We start from the raw sequence: 18,189 nt of genomic DNA, 5'->3' as shown, positions 1-18,189 counted from the left end.
TGGAAAGACAACAAAGCAAAAGACAAGAAAAATATATGTAAATTAATCAGAGAAATTGAAAGTTTCTTAAAACTGTCACTGAGGGATGGAGGCTTACTTCCTCCTCAATATTCTTTGACGTTCCTTGAGGATGCTTTAGGCCTGAAATGCTTCAACATTTAAGAGTGACAGCTGTTAGAAAGGTAAAGAATACCGATGATTTATTGACCCCAAGCAATAAGTGTCAACCATTAGCCAAAAAGGTGGAAACACTGTAATCCTCTGGGGTCTTAGTGTTTCTGAAATTACCAGCATTCAAATAAGATAATCCAATATCAAAACCTTAATAAACATAGCCATCAAAGCAACTAATGAGAAGTAGGACACCTTCACCATTACAAATCTCCCTGTTTAGGTACACTTGAAAATGAAAGCTGTATCAAAGTGTTTTGTAGACAAAGTCAAAGAACATTAATATTTAAATACTTAGAGGTAGCATGTAGACATTAGGCCTTTTGGTTAAAGCCAATGCTCTCATCTACTTAACAGAAAAATCTTTGATCAGTAATTCACTTTTTATTTATTTTTATTTTTTTGGAGGCAGTCTTACATTGTTGCGCAGACTAGAGTGCAGTGATGTGATCTCGGCTCGCTGCAAGCTCCGCCTCCCAGGTTCAAGCGATTCTCGTGCCTCAGCCTCCCAAGCAGCTGAGACTACAGGTGTGTACCACCACACCCTGCTAATCTTTATATTTTTAGCAGAGACAGGGTTTTACCATGTTAGCCAGGCTGGTCTCAAACTCCTGACCTCAAGTGATCTGCCTCAGACTCCCAAAGTGCTGGGATTACAGGCATGAACCACTGTGCCCAGGCTAGCAATTCCTTTTGAAAGATTTACAAAGCAGAGATTTTCTACCACCTGTTGTTTAGTGGATAGTAATGGAAAGGCAAGATGAGCTGATCTTCCCTTGTATTGCTTAGTGATACTAAGTCATAGACATTCTTGCACTCAACCTATGGAATTTAGTATCATTTCTGGCAATTTCTCAGAAGTAAATGACACTAATTCTTCAAAAAATACATTGATGGTCACATACATGGCATGTTGGGATGCAGTAAGGGAGAAAAGTATAGTCCAGTTAATAATATTAAATATATCAACCATGGGTACTAACAGGGTAAATGATGCTCTCAGATCCCTAAACCCTGCCCTAAATGCTGGTTCTGACTCTTCTACATTGTTCTTTTTCCTTTCTTGTAATAGGTTTCTGATGAAGACATTTAAACATGTATTTTTCCTTAGAAAACAAATCACTTGAATAAAAATATATTGGTAAGAACAGTGGAATCATTTCTCTCATAAAACTCTGACAAACCTAAACATAATTGTATTTCTGATAAACAACGAGCACTTGCTTTATACTCACAAGCACTGTGCTAACACCTGGGGTAGAAAGAAAGTAAGTTATCATTCATTCCTGGCACCTTCAGGCTGGGCCAGGTGTTCTCCTCCTCCTCTATTCCCATGTTATGCTACACACATCTCCACCATTGAACTTACTGTGTTGTGATTGTCTTTGTGCACCTTCTTCCTCCGCCTACTGCCATTGCACCAGACTTCCCTTTGAGCAGGGACAGTGTATATTCCTCTTCATGTCCTCAACATAGTATTGTCTAGTGTTGTGCCTCACACACAGCCTGTACTCTTATTCCATAATGATCTGGATGAGGATATGTAATCACAATCTCATGCTGGAGACAAACATGCAACTATAGTAAACATAATAGAAAATCAGGTGGTAATTAGTGTTAAATCTAACTACAAATTGCTCTTTGGTGTTTCTTCAGCCCTAGAGTGCAGTTCTCTGCAAACAGCTCTCAGAAAGACGTGCCTTTATTTTTTAGACACGTCACTAAAGTAGTTAGAAATATTAAGCACTCCAACTTCCTAATGAATTTGAAAAAAATAGTAAAGACAAAAAATGAGATAAGGGTGATATAAGGGGGGACATTAAACCACGGAAAAGCAATAGGTTAGCATATTTGGTGATTTTACTCTGTTGCCATCTATTATGGCAAAAAAAATCCTTGGTGTATCTGACTACACTCATTAAGTATGAATACTATAAAAGATGATACAACTGTATACTGAGAAGAAAAGTTGCTATTTCTGTAGGCAAGACTTTACATTTTACAATCCTAACTTTGTTTTTTCAGTAGTATAACACCAAGACTACCAGAATGAAGTCAGAAGGCCTCTGTCTACTATTTCACGTATGCCATCACTATTTAAATCACAAAGAAACATCCACTAAGATTTCCCCAGAAAGCAACAACGTGCTAGCATAGTCTGTGAGTTAATTCTTCCCCTTCAATATCTGTCATGAAGATTTTAATTAAATAGAAATAATGTCTGTTAAAGCACCATGGGAAGCTCAAATGTTATATAAATATGACATATTTTTAGTATAATTTACATGCACACTTGTCTCTGATTACATGATTTTGTTACTGTTATGAACTTTGAATGTAGAACTATAAAAAAAATGTTTACTCTAAAAGCATTATTGTGTTTGGCTGGGATTCCATATTGTTATTATTACTATTATTATTGCCATTATCATTATTATTTCTTAGTGGTACAACCTATTCTATTATCCCAGAAAAGTCTATCAGGACAATTCCATGCTTCATTTTTGAATGTGAAACCAAATATTCAACTGTAGCTCTCTTTCTTGGATTTTAGAAAGCAAAATTTTCACTTCATTTGGTTATGAAATTGCTTCCTTTTGTTCCCTCAAGAAAGGTACTCCGAGGCCAGGCGCAGTGGCTCACGCCTGTAATCCCGGCACTTTGGGAGGCCGAGGCGGGGGGATCACGAGGTCAGGAGATTGAGACCATCCTGGCTAACACGGTGAAACCCCGTCTCTACTAAAAATACAAAAAATTAGCCGGGCGTGGCGGCAGGCACCTGTAGTCCCAGCTACTTAGGAGGCTGAGGCAGGAGAATGACGTGAACCCGGGAGACGGAGCTTGCAGTGAGCCGAGATCGCGCCACCGCACTCCAGCCTGGGCGACAGAGCAAGGCTCCGTCTCAAAAAAAAAAATGAAAAGAAAGGTACTCTGGTTGACCCTGCTGGATCTATTCATCCCTAAGTTTACAACTTTACCAATCTTGATATAAAAATGACTCTGGGATGTCAGCATCAATGAGATTATTAGGGTCTAGTAGAGTCATATAGACAGGACTGAGCAGCCAGGCAAAATGGCTACTGGCCCAAGAAGGGACACATTTAAGCACCAGTAAAGATAGTAAGTACTATGGACAAACACATTCAATATGTTGACATAATGATTCTAAATACAGCATACACACTCCACTGATCACCTTTGGGAGATGCTAGTGAATTCTCATTATTTTTAAAAGATATATAATAGGAAGGTGAGCATTCATTCTTATTTTCTTATATCTTCACTTCATGGTAACTCAGTAGTTGAAGAAGATGTATTTCTTTTTAAGGTAAGTATTCTAGCTAATAAATAGAAAATGAATCACAAAATATGAACATCATACAATGCCTACATTAATGAATCTATGCAATGATCAACCAAACATTATATTACATGTGTACTTACTTTGATACATGGCCTCCTTTTGTTTATGTCCAGTTTCCAAACCTTCTAGGTTCAGGAGTTTAAGTGCTCCAGGAGGAGTTTGAGTGCTCCAGTGTTCGCCTAACAAGTTATATAAATCTTTTGTTGTGCCTAAGAACACTGACTTATTCCTTTAAGGTGGCAATGGAAGAGTTAATGGTTAATTTCAAAGACATCTGAAAAAGCACTTCCTGCATTCGCAGCTCTGACTTGGTACAGACTTGTCCTTCTAATGGAAGAACACAGCAGAGTATCATCTATGAAGTAGTCTTGCAAAAGTAAATTAATAGAACCGAAATTTCACCAAGTGTCTAGATCTAACTAATGCATTCTAGAAAATTTAAAGGACAGAAACACACAAAACATATTAGGTGATACCATGTGGATGCAATCAGAAAAATCCAGACTATGGGAAACCCTACAAGCCAAAAAAGAAATATGTTATTTCTTCCAAAATAATGTATCAAGAAAAGAAAAACACACAAAATTGTAGAGCTGAAAAGAGCCTTGAGAGACAAGAGGTATACAAACTAGTTGCAATATATACACTTTATATGCACCGATTGAAAAAAAAAACCCACACAAGAAAAAAACAAAAGATTAGAAAAAATAAAACAAGATAAAGAAATCAATATAAAAGACAATCCAGGAAATGTAAACACTAACTGGATATGTGATAATACTAAGGAAGTATTGTTATTGCTTTTTAGTTGTGAAAGTGATATTGTGGTTTTGTTAAAACAAAGACACTTTATTTGTTTGCATATATAATGAAATAGAGGAAAAAATAATTTCTGAGATTGCTTTAAAAATAATGCAAGCAAAGCGGTAGGGATATAGACTAAACAAGATTGTCCATGTATTGGTAATTATTGAATTCACATATATTATAAGAGATAGATATATTGGATTTATTATACCATTCTTTATTTTTGTATACATTTAAAATGTCTAAAGTAAAATATGTTTTAAAAACTTCTTGTACAACTCTCTAATCAAATGTATGATAAATAGATTTGATGATCCTAAGTGACTCACAAATCATGACACTCAGTAAAATATCCTATTTCTGGCACATTGATGAAAACCAGAAGAAATCAACATCCTCTTCCTAAATGGCCACAAGAATCCAGATGGTCAGGATAGCTGCTGCTTAGTATCCCCTTCATGATCTGGGAGCATTCAATATTCATTTTTTGATTCAAAAATATCTTTACTATAAAATATATTAAAATAAAAAATTAATGGAAATCAGTGTAATATAATTCACATTGATGAAATTATAAGTCAAAATAATGGATTTTGGAAATAACACATGAATATGAGGTAATTTAGTAGACAGGAAGCTCAATGAAAGTTAAACAAATAATGTGGTCACCAAAAAAAGGTGAATATTTCGGTGAATTCATAGCCATGTACCAGGACAAAGTAGGGGTCAGTCCCAATCTTCTCTCTGTCACTTAAAACACACCTACTATATCATGCTCATTAAAGATAGCTGGTTATACTGGAAAGGTTATGGAATTAAACTGGATGGTTAGAAAGTCTAAAGATCTGCCACATTAGGACTGTTTGCAGTAAAATATGTTTATCTTAGTGAATAAAAGTTCTGGTGGCTCCAGCAAGGAGATCAGAATGGGGACCTGGTAGCCTGAGAGGCCTATGCAGCGAATAGGAGGGCGACCATACAAAATGAGTAGCTCTTCTCTACTGGGCCCAATAGGGAAGGATTACAGGGAGATCAAAGCCAGAGACATAAAAAACGTTCAACTGTAGATAAGATATGCTAAAAAGGCAGAGGTCCTCCCTTGTTGATGGTGTGCATATACACACTAGACAACCTTTACCCTCTAAAAGGCATGCTTTTCAGTTCAAGAAACCCTGAGAGTCTGAAATCAGAACTATACTTTATCATAATCACTTGGCTTGTTTGCCTTTTTTGTTCTTATTCTAAATGGTGGTACTTTAAGGGATTATTACCAACCTATTTGTGTCCAAATCACAGCTTCTATTCTTCAAAATTAGCCACCTTTTCCTCCTCCTGCCTAGCATGTTCACTGTTGTCATGATATGTGGCTTGAAGTATAGCATTTGATCACAGATAGGCGGTTGTTACCTACTTTGAGCTCAGCAAGAAGCAGATGGGTGACTAGACGGGAAAAAGCTTCTATATATATACACACCTAAGTATAAATGATGGGGAAAGGAAGAATCAAGATAAAGAACATGGCAAGTAAATTGCAGTCATGATATTAAAAGTTTTTGAGTAGAAATAAAAGGCTTACATAGCAGTATGTCTTAAGTGGAAACTCTGCTCTGTCGATTTAGATTTCTAATTTACTGAAGAATAATTTACCGAAGAATATCAGAAACTTTGAGCCAGTGGGAATACTTTACCTATAACTGGAACATTACTCTACATTATTCCTTTGTCACTCCTTGACCTAAAGGTGAGACTACTGCCAGCACTTGAAAACCAAAGAAATACAAAGAATAATATTAGCATTATTCTGAGATGATTCAGTTCTTGCCCTAGCAAGTCCTTTAAATTTTGTTTTGAAATGTGTGGCATCACAATTAAGAATTCTCTTTCCCCTTTGTCCCCAACATGCTAAATTAGCAATTTGTTGAGATGAGGAGAAATATAGAGGACTTCCCTCCCAATCAGGATAGATTCTGTTTTTATATTACCCTAGATATTTTTGCCAGATTTTTCAAGTGCATGACATGATTAAGTCTAATAAAACCTAATGTACACTGAAAACAAAATAGTAGAATTCTATTTACATATTCTAGTGTAAACTTATTTAATCATGTCATGCCACCACAAAAGCTAAAATAACCCAAAATGACTAATACAAAGTTTGTGTTTTATAACTGTGTTCATACATGTGTTTATAATTTCACAGCAGAAATTAGTTTTATACATGACATCAGAATCCAAGCTAGTTCCGTGCTTTACAAACTATGTGACATTTGTGAAGTCTCAGTTTTCCTATTAGTGAAATAAAAGAGAATGAGATAATCGTTGGTTCCTTCCCGTTTCAATAGGCTTTAAGTCTGAATTCAGAAATTTGAGCTAAATTATATATATTATTTTTAAAAAAGCAATTCATGGAAAGACAATATGTGGAAAGATATAAGAAAATTTACCCAAAAGATGACATGCTATTTTGGAGGAATAGGGTCAGAAGTAGTTCAAGGATAATTTATTTCTCTACCATTTATGTTTTTGTTTTATTTTTCAAAGTTTTATGAATCGCTGTGGTGGATGTATAATTAGGAAAAACAGAGCCTTTTTGGCATTTAAAATAGCAATGTTTATTTCAGACCACTACTTTGTCTAAGGGTATAAGGCATCTAATATTGTCAGCATGGAAAATAAGATTTACTTTGCATGTGCTTCTTATTTAGGATAAGTTTCCAAAGCAAGGTAGCATCAGTTGAGTGAAGCCCATGATATTGGCAGTGTTATTGGGCTAGTCATAAATAGAAGATAAGAATCAGAGACTGAAATGAGCAAATGTGCAGTTTAGGTAACACAGTATTTTACATTGTAATGCAATCATTTAAGTTCCAGTTTAAGATGTTTTGCTAGACTAAAAATGCTAAACCAAAAGCTGTAACGTATCTGTCTATATCCCACACACCACTGAATTTTATCATGGGAACTGGATGAGCATAGTTTCATTTCAAATATTTATTTGGAATCTCAAAATTTTAATGTCCATATCTGAGGTCTGAGACCCAACTCAAGTCTTCTCATTAAATAATGCAGATTTACGTATAGATGAGGGAAGAGCCTAGTCATACATCGTGTATTCACATTGCTTTAGTGGAAAGGAAACAATGGTCAATTCTCTGGCAGAGAAGGGGGCCATAAGAAAAGTAGAGAGTGCTCTTTGATGAGTTAATGGGTGCAGCACACCAACATGGCACATGTATACATATGTAACAAACCTGCACGTTGTGCATATGTGCCCTAGAACTTAAAGTATAATAAATTATATATATATATATATATATATATATATAGAAAAGTAGAGAGTGTGGTGCTTAGACTGAATTCCGGCAGATCAGTGGGTGCCGCCTCCTACATTAGAAAGTATGGAGGAGAGGCAAGGGAAAGATGGAGAGGCCATTCTAAAGAAAGGAAGGTAAAACAATTTTGATCAGATTATGAAGAGTTTGCATAACTTGTATAAAGTGTGAACTTCAACATTTAGGCAATGAGCCAGAGAAGGAATATTTCACAGCAATGACAGACTAAGATTCACATTTTACAGAGATTAGTGTGAAAAATCAGCGTAGAAACAGGATTCAAGGATGGGGGAAGGAAAAAAAAGATGGAAAATAAATTTATTTTAAAAACTAAGATTTAAAAAAAAAATAGCAAGCCTGGGTTTGAATTTAGTACATTTTTCATGGCATACATTCATAACTGAAAGATAATATTAATAAGAAATGTATAATAAAGGTTTTCATATATTTTGACTTCTAGGATGTGTGCAAATGATGTCATCATTCTCTGCTGGGATTGGCTTTTATTAAGCATGAATTTCCAAAAGATATATAATAACATTAATAAAACCCATTGAGGGAAGATCTCTTGCTCTTCTGTTCCCTTAAAACCCAGGAATGGGCAATCCCTATCAAAATCTCAATATTTTTCCAAAAATAGAAAAACCCATCCTAAAGTTTATAAGAAATCTCAAGGGATTCCAAATAGCCAAGATAATCTTGAAAAAGAAGACAGAAGCTGGAGGACGCATACTTTCTGGTTTCAACATTTTTACAAAGCTATAGTAATAAAAATAATGTGGTACTGGCATGAAGACGTATAGACCAATGAACTAGAATAGAATGCCAAGAAGTAAATACACAGATACATGGTCAAATGATTTTTGACAAGGCTGTCAAGACCACTTAATGGGGAAAAGACAGTATTTTCAACAAATGGTGCTGGGAAAACTGGATTTACACAGGCAAAAGAGTGATGCTCAACCCTTCCCTAACTCTATATGCAAACATTAACTCAAAATGGACAAAGATCTCTAAAGTCCTAAAACTATAAAATTCTAAGAAAACAAGGCAAGTCTTCATGGCATTGGATTTGGCAGTGATGTTGAATATGACGCTAACAGCATAGGCAACCAAAGAAACAAGTAGACAAATTAGACTTAATACAAGCTTTTAAAAATTTTGGGGTTTTTTGCCATTTACAAACTCTTATTTGCCATATTTCTTTTCTTAAAGTTTGGGGCTACATGTGTAGGTTTGTTACACAGGTAAACATATGTCATGGGGGAAGGGGGTTGTTGTACAGATTATTTTATCACCTGTGTATTAAGCCCAGTACCCAGTAGTTATCTTTTCTGGTCCTCTCCCTCCCCCCACCCTGCCCCCTTAAATATACCCCAGTGTCTGACTTCCTTCTTTGTGCTCATAAGTTCTTATCATTTAGTTCCCACTTATAATTGAGAACATACAGTATTTGTTTTTTTGTTCTTGTATTAGTTTGCTAAGGGTCATAGCCTCCAGCTCTATCCATGTTCCCACAAAAGGCATGATCTCATTAATTTTTATGGCTGGATAATATTCCATGGTGTATATGTACTGCATTTTCTTTATCCAATCTGTCACTGATGGGCATTTAGGTTTATTCCATGTCTTTGCTATCGTGAATAGTGCTGCAATGAACATTTGTGTGCATGTGTCTTTATGGTAGAATGACTCCTTTGGGTATGTACCAAGTAATGAGATTGCTGGGTTGAATGTTAGTTCTCTTTTAGCTCTTTGAAGAATTGCCATATTGCTTTCCACAATGGATTTAATACTCCCACCAAAAGTACATAAATGTTCCTTTTTCTCCCCAACTTTGCCAGTATCTGTTTTTTGAATTTTTAATAATAGTCATTCTGACCAGTGTGAGATGGTATCTCATTGTGGTTTTGATTTGTATTTCTCTAATGATTGGTGATATTGAACTTTTTTATATACGCTTGTAGGTCACACGTATGTCTTTTGAGAAGTGTCTGTTCATGTTCTTTGATCACTTTCTAGTGGGGTTGTTTTTCTCTTATAAATTTAAGTTCCTTGTAGATGCTGGATATTAAATCTTGGTCAGATGCATAGTTTGCAAATATTTTCTTCCATTCTGTAGGTTGTCTGTTTACCATTGATAGTTTCTTTTGCTCTGTAGAAGCTCTTAAGTTTAACTAGATCTCACTTGCCAATTTTTTCTTTTGTTGTGATTGCTTTTGGTTTCTTTGTCATGAAACTTTTGCCCATGCCTATGTCCAGAATAATACTACCTAGTTTGTCTTCCAAGGTTTTCATAATTGAGTTTTATATTTACCATCTTTTCTATATGGTATAAGGAAGGGGTCCAGCTTCAATCCTCTGCATATGGCTAGCCAGTTATCCCAGCACCAGTTATTAAATACAGAGACTTTTCCTCATTTCTTGTTCTTGCCAGCTTTGTCAAAAATCAGATGATCATAGATGTGTAGCCTCATTTCTGGGCTCTCTATTCTGTTTCATTGGTCTATGTTCCTGTTTTTCTACCAGTACCATGCTGTTTTGGTTACTGTGGCCTTGTAGTATAGGTTGGAGTCAGGTAATGTGATGCCTCCAGCTTCGTTCCTTTTGCTTAGGATTACCTTGGCTATTCGGGCTCTTTTTTGTTTCCATATGAATTTTAAAAGTTTTTTTAACTTTTAAATGTACAGATAGCATTGAATCTGTACATTGCTTTGGGCAGTATAGCCATTTTAATAATATTGACTTTTCTTGTCCAGGAGCATGGAATGTTTCTCCATTTGTTTGTGTCCTCTGATTTCCTTGAGCAGTGTTTGTAATTCTCTTTGAAGAGGTCCTTCATTTCCCTTGTTAGCTGTATTCCTAGGTATTTGATCTTTTTGTAGCAATTGTGAACAGGAGTTCATTCCTGATTTGTCTCTCTACTTTCCTGTTGTTGGTGTGTAGGAATGCTAGCAATTTTTATGCGTTGACTTCATATTCTGAGACTTTGCTGAAGTTGCTTATCAGTTTAAGAAGCTTTTGGGCTGAGATGATGGGGTTTTCTAGATATAAGATCATGTCATCTGAAAACATAATTTGCCTTCCTCTCTTCCTATTTAAATATATTTCTTTCTCTTGCCTGATTGCCCCAACCAGAACTTCCAATACTATGTTGAATAGGAGTGGTGAGAGAGGGCATCTTTGTATTGTGCGGGTTTTCAATGGGAATGTTTTTAGCTTTTGCCCATTCAGTATGATTGGCTGTAGGTTTGTCATATATGGCTACTATTATTTTGTGGTATGTTCCTTCAATTCCTAATTTATTGAGAGTTTTTTATGTGAAGGGATGTTGAATTTTATCAAAGGCCTTTTCTGCATCTTTTGAGATAATCATGTGGTTTTTGTGTTTAGTCTTGTTTATGCGATGAGTTACAGTTATTGATGTGTGTATGTTGAACCAATCTTTGCATCCCAAGGATGAAGCCTACTTGATCATGGTGGATTAGCTTTTTGATGTGCTGCTGGATGTGGTTTGCAAGTATCTTGTTGAGGATTTTTGCATCGATGTTCATCAAGGACATTAGCCTGAAGTTTTCTTTTTTTATTGTGTCTCTGCAGGTTTGGGTATCAAGATGCTGGTTTCATAGAATAATTTGAGGAGGATTTCCTCCTCAGGTTTCTGAAATAGTTTCTGTAGGAAAAGTACAAGCTCAAAACCATGCAATTATATGGAAATTAAACAACATGCTCTTGAATGACTATTGGGTAAATAATGAAATTAAGGCAGAAATCAAGAAGTTATTTGAAAATAATGAAAAAGATACAACATACCAGAATCTCTGGGACATAGCTAAGACAGTGTTAAGAGGGAAATCATAGCACTAGATGCCCACACCAAGAAGTTAGAAAGATCTCAGATAAACAAACCAACTTGACAACCAAAAGAATTAGAGAAGCAAGAACAAATCAACCCCAGAGTGAGCAGAAGATGAGAAATAACAAAAATCAGAGCTGAACTGAAGGAAATTGAGACATGAAAAAACATTCAAAACATCAACTAATCCAGGAGTTGATTTTATGAAAAAATTAATAAAACAGGCCCCTAGCTAGACTAATGAAGAAAAGAGAAAAGATCCAAATAAACACAGAAATGACAGAATAAAAACATCCATCAGAAACTATAACGAACACCTCCGCACACACAAACTAGAGAAGGTAGAAGAGGTAGATAAATTCCGGGACACATGCATCCTTCCAAGACGGAGCCAGGAAGGAATTGACTCCCTGAACAGACCCATAATGAGCTCTGAAGTTGAATCAGTAGTAAATAGCCTACCAACAAAAAAAGCCCTGGACTTAATGGATTCACAGCCAAATACATTTTGTTTTCTATTTTGTACATGAAAAGGCAATATCAACAGAGTAAAAAGGCAACCAATAGAATGGGAGAAATATTTGCAAATCATATATCTGATAGGGGATTTTTATCTAGAATACATTATATAGAGAACTAAAACTCAACAAAAAACAACCTAATTTAAAAATGGGCAAAGGATTTAAATAAATACTTCTCTAAAGAAGATATACAAATATCCAATAAGCACATGAAAAAATGCTCACCATCACTAATCATTAGGGAAATGTAGAACTACAATGAGATCACCACATACCTGTTAGGAGGGCTACTATCAAAAAATAATAAAGCCACAGAAAATAACAAGTGTTTACTAGGATATGAAGAAATCAGGGCCCTGTGCTCTGCTGGTGGGAATGTAAAATAATATAGCTATTGTGAAACACAGTATGGTAGTTTCTCAAAAAAATTAAAAATAGAATTAACATGTGATTCATAAATTGCACTTCTGAGTATATTCCCAAAATAATTGAAAGCAGAATCTCAAAACGCATTCGTATGCCCATGTTCATAGCAACATGATTCACAACAGCTAAAACATGGAAGCAACCCAAGTGTCCATTCATGAATGAATGGATAAGATGTGGTATATACATACACTGGAATATCACTCAGCCTTGACAAGGAAGAAAATGCTGACGTATGCTACAACATGAACCTTGAAAACTTTCTGCTAAGTGAAATCAGCCAGTCACAAAAAGACTAATACTACATGATTCCATTTCTATGAGATACTTAGAGTAGCCAAAATCAGGGAGACAGAAATTAGGAGGCTGGACGTCAGGGGCTGAGGTGGATGGGGAACTATTGTTTAATGAACACAGAGTTTCAGTTTTGCAAGATAAAAAAAATTATGGAAATGGATACTGAGGATGATTGCATGACACTGTAAATGTATTTAATAACACTGAAATATAAATTTTTAAAAGGTTAAGATGGTAAATCTTATGTGTATTTTACCACAATAAAAAAAAAATGTGAAAACAAAAGCCCCTGGAATGACTATAACTTACAGGAGAGTGGAATAACCTGTTGGAATGAAGATGATTCTGAGGTTCAGGCAAGTCTTTTACTTTGTGTGGTTGAGAAAGGACAGTCAATATTAAGTAAGAAGTCTGGAAGACAGGAAATGTACAAGAGTATGTGAAGGAATATAAATCATAAAAGAGGTAGTTGTGGAATCTATCAGAGGCAAGAAGAAAAAGAGTGGAGGAAAAGTACATAAAACTCAAAATACAGGCCGGGCGCGGTGGCTCACACCTGTAATCCTAGCACTTTGGGAGGCTGAGGTGGACAGATCACAAGTTCAGGAGATCGAGACCATCCTGGCTAACACAGTGAAACCCTGTCTCTACTAAAAATACAAAAAAATTAGCCAGGCATGGTGGCAGGTTCCTGTAGTCCCAGCTACTCAGGAGGCTGAGGCCAGAGAATGGCATGAATCCGGGTGGCGGAGCTTGCAGTGAGCCGAGATCACACCACTGCACTCCAGTCTGAGCAACAGAGCGAGACTCCGTCTCAAAAAGAAAAAAGAAAAAAAAAAACTCAAAATATAAATTAAGTCCAACAATGGTAAAATAACAAGGATACCAGAGAAAATAAGAGCAGAAATAATAAATGCTACATTGAGTTAATCTGGTAATGCCTTAGACTGTCAGCAAAGACGGGGACTGAGGGCTCAGATTTGTATTGTGATACAAAATGGACATCTATGCCTATTTGAATGTACGTAGAAATCCCCCCTGGAAATAGTTTAATAAAAAGTATAAGAATTGGTATAGAGCTTGGGGTCACATCAGGAGAAAAGATCCAAAATTTTGCAGGAAGAATTGGTAAATACCAACAGGAAATTCACTAACAAGAGGTGGGATGGTAGAAATTATGAAGAGACAACTGGGATCACAAAAAAGCAAATAACATTTGCATATTTGATAAAAAGAAATAGCACCACATGCCTTGGTTTTGGGATACCTGAGAGCTCCCTACTGAACTTGGACAAATTCCTTTACCTGGTTTGCTTCTGTACAAAAGAGCATAATTTTATCTTCTACAACAGGGCTGTTGAGTTACCACAATTAGAACACTCTTGAAAGGCATTGAGATGATAGCTAAAAAGGTCTACAGCAGTACAACTTACAATATCAGGAAAAATATCCCCCAGCTGCAGCCATTAAACAAACCCTGTCCCCAGCCCTGAGCTGAGGTCAGTGTATGAAGCTGGTACACAAAGAAGTACTTTGGCAGCAGCAGGAGCTGCATGAATCAATGTCGTGAAACAAAACGACCGTCAGCTGCATTCAAGCCCCATTGTGGAAGGGAATCAATATTTGACAGGCATTTTGTAAAAGGACACAAATTAGAAAGACAAAACATTTAAAAATATTTCATAGGAGACAGACAAAGAGCAGGAAGTCAAATCCTAGACTATAAGAATAGGCATGCTTTATTAGTGAGAACCTAAGCCATGCTGTGAGAGTGCACTGGTATTCATGATAGGCTCTGGATCATCTAAATCAATAAATACTCTACCTTACTGAGAAGCCGACTATGTCCAACACATGGGCCAGGCAAATTCCCATGGTTGCCAACACTTATTCAATAAACAGGTTTAATAAGTGATTTTAATCAATATGAAGCAACTATACATAAGAATTTAATAATTCTAGGATGAACTGATGGACAGCAGGAAAAAATATAACTCTAACTCATTGAAGAATAAAAACAACTCTTTCTTGGTAGGTTAATAGAGCTTAATGTATAAAGCATGGTAAAATGGATTTTATTCTTATAGCAGAGGGCCAGCAAACTTTTTCTATAAAGCACTAGAGAGATGATATTTTAGACTTGCAGATCATACAGCCTCAGTCTCATCTACTCAATCTACAGCTGTTTCATGAAAGCAGCCATAGACAATATAGTAACAAATGAAGCTGTGTTCAAATAAAACTTTATTTACACTAACAGATGGCAGATTCAACTTGACTCACTATCCTTAAGGCCTCAACATATCGAATGAATAGACACTAAATAGCTCTGTCTTCTCCTTTGTAGCTTGCCTCACACACTCCAGGTGAATCATCCGGTCACCTAGTAGATCTGGTTTTAACTCTGCATAGTTAACATGAATGTGAACCTGCTATTTTTTTTTATTTTGTTCACTGTCTGTTTCCCCTAACTTTCCTCCACTCTCCAAGACGAAAGTGAGTTCAGTGAAAGCAAAGACCTTGTTTGTGATCTTGAGTATTGCAAACAGTATCTGGCATTTATAGAACCAGTAAATGATGCAGGTTGAATAAACGTATACTAGGACATTGAGTGGGTTTTCACCACTATTCAGATTTTCAGCTAAAGCTTTGAGCAAAAGATAATTGATATCCCCTTATTAGAAAGAAAAATTAGTAGACACATCCTCACAGATGGATTAACCTCATCCCCCCAACTACCTTCAGCCTTATGCAGAAAGCACACTAGATATTTAACTGAAAGTCATGGAAAATACAGGTCTGGGGGAGAATGCTTTTGCTACATTTGTTCTTACCTTCTTCCAAACCAAGGGACAGTGGCTCCAAGAGACCACTCTTCAAGATAATGGGGGGTGGGTGAAGGGCGGTCTGGAAGAAAAGGGAAGTGACAGCTGATTTCCCCGAGGCAGCTTGAACTTCAGAAACTCACAGGCCTAAGTTCATACATTGAGCACTGTATATCTGATACTGAAACTTGGGGACAAACAGTATCATAGATACTGGTGGTAATTTCTAGCATGGAGTGTTCTGAGTGGAGGAGGTCTCTGGAGCAGCCTGATGGCAAGGTAGGAAGAGACAGCATTTGAAGGGCATTTCTGCTGCTTGAAATAGCAAAATGTATGAAATCAGGCTCAGAACATCTTACACACATCTTCTGAAGATGTTGATTGGCAATGGTGAACTGTAAGGGGTACGGGCTGGATGGCTTTGCTTAGGCAGGACCTGAGCGGGGTAGAGACTTGTCAGAAAGTATATTGTTTATGTCACGAAACTGTTTAAGGGAAACATCATTGAAAACAGATGACCACAGAACCACTCAAAAATGTGTTCAGAAGACAGCCACCTTGTGGGGGCGGGTGCCTACTATACAGATAACTACATAAAACATCAGCCTAGAAAACATTAGCTTCTTTTTATATTATCCATCTATTGTGTTACTTATGAATTCTCCTTCCCCAACAATGGATTATCTCTCAGACTAGGAAACCAGGCAGAGAGAGGAAGAGTAAAAAAAGATGAGAAAATATTAGATTATACTCCTTTTCCAGTATAATCTATACCCCTGAGAGTCAGAAGAGGCCAGAAGTGGCAAGATCTGAATATGAGATTCAATTTGTAAAGCACAGGGTTGTACTTTAGTATCTCAAAGAGTTTTAATGACAAAAATGAGACCGTTCTGATAACCATATGATTAGAAAACATAAAACCCATAAAAAGATGTCATCAAGGGTCATGGAAATTAGATCCAGAGAATGTTTAAACGTGATTAGAAAAAATAAAACCATTTATGCCAAAGTTCAATCATTTAAATAAACTCATTAAAAGCCTTTGATCTTTCCCTCCAAGTCCTACTGGTCATTCAAAAATAAAGTGCTTGTTGTGTGCCAGGCACAAAATTCAGAATAAAACTTGCTCTCCAGGTGTAATCTCCTTCCATACAGCCTGTGAGGCACATGGCTTGCTTAGCTTAGTATGGCTAGTATATATGTAATAATGCTTAAAACCAAACTTTTTTTCTCTCTCCAATGAAATGTCTGTTCCAATTCATTTAATACCCTTCTATTGCCCTTGAAACAGAAGGTTTAGAGATTTGAGTCATGGGTTTTATTTTTTTTTAAATTTTTTATGCCTCTCACTTTTGCTTCCCACAGTCACTGTCTTTCCATTTTCATTCTTTCAGGTGTTCCCTGTTTTCTGTCACCTCAGTTGCCATCCTATTTCAGGTGGTCTGGACTACTAAAGTGAACCATGCTAGTTTCTCTAACCACTCGCCATCCATTTGAAGAAATAATATACATTGCTACTGAATAATCATCCCAAATTACTGAATACTATTCAAACCTTCACCAGTACTCTATTTCCTAGGCTAAAACTTCAGCCTCACATTGAAAGCTCTCTACAAACAAATTGGTATACTTCCTACCTGAACACCACTCACTACTTTTCATCAATCTACCTCAGTTACCTGTTCCCCTTTCCCTAAACATGCCTTTTCTTCCCACTTTCTAACTTTACACATTGTATCTCCCTCTGCTTCTAGGGGTCTTTTGAGAAGGACATAGAGCCGTGAGATTGGTGGACAATACTCCAAGCATCATCCAGATTGGGATTCCCATAAAAAGGGGTCGTGTGAGATTATGTACTCCCAAGGATCTGTCCATAGAATCATGGACAAAAGCTATTATATCAGAGAAAAAAGAATCGTAGAATCACAGAAAACAGGAAGCTAAATTTTAAGAATAATTCCTCAAGCTAGTTCCCCAGCATCGAATCTGATTTAGTAGCTCTAAGGTGGAATTTATAAATTTGTAGTTTAACAAGATTACTAATTCATTTTGTTGATTAGACTGGTGTGGGAACTGTGATTCTCTGCCCAAAGGTATTCAGCCTGGGAGCCTAAGAGTCAATGATGAGAAAACCTAAACCACCATCACTGGTATTGTACCTAATTATTGTTATAACATAGGGAGAATCATACTGTTTTCCCCGAGTCCATACACTACACCTTTGGAGAACCACATAGCACCGACTGGCATATGTTCCAGGCTTTCTTTAAAAATCAGATCCCTTGACCTTAGCTCTGCAAAGCACAACCACCTAAAGGAAATGAGTTCATTAGCATGGCCTCAAAGTCTTAATTTGAATAAATTGTCATTCACCTGTCTGCAGAGAAAACATGGACATCCCCAAGTTCACCTCACTCTCACACACAATACCTTCCGCATATAACTTCTAAACGTAAAAGACCAGTGAGAAAAATTTCAGGCTCTATGTCAAAGTAGAAGAATGAAATTGAAGGGCCTAATAAGAACAAATGTTTCACACACCTTGGGAATAGTCTCTGGCTAGCGAATATTTACCCTTCATCTAAAAACT

Source organism: Pongo pygmaeus, chromosome 6 (genome assembly GCF_028885625.2).
Source record: "Pongo pygmaeus isolate AG05252 chromosome 6, NHGRI_mPonPyg2-v2.0_pri, whole genome shotgun sequence".
Classification (NCBI taxonomy): domain Eukaryota; kingdom Metazoa; phylum Chordata; class Mammalia; order Primates; family Hominidae; genus Pongo; species Pongo pygmaeus.
Note: the sequence above shows the minus strand (reverse complement) of the source record.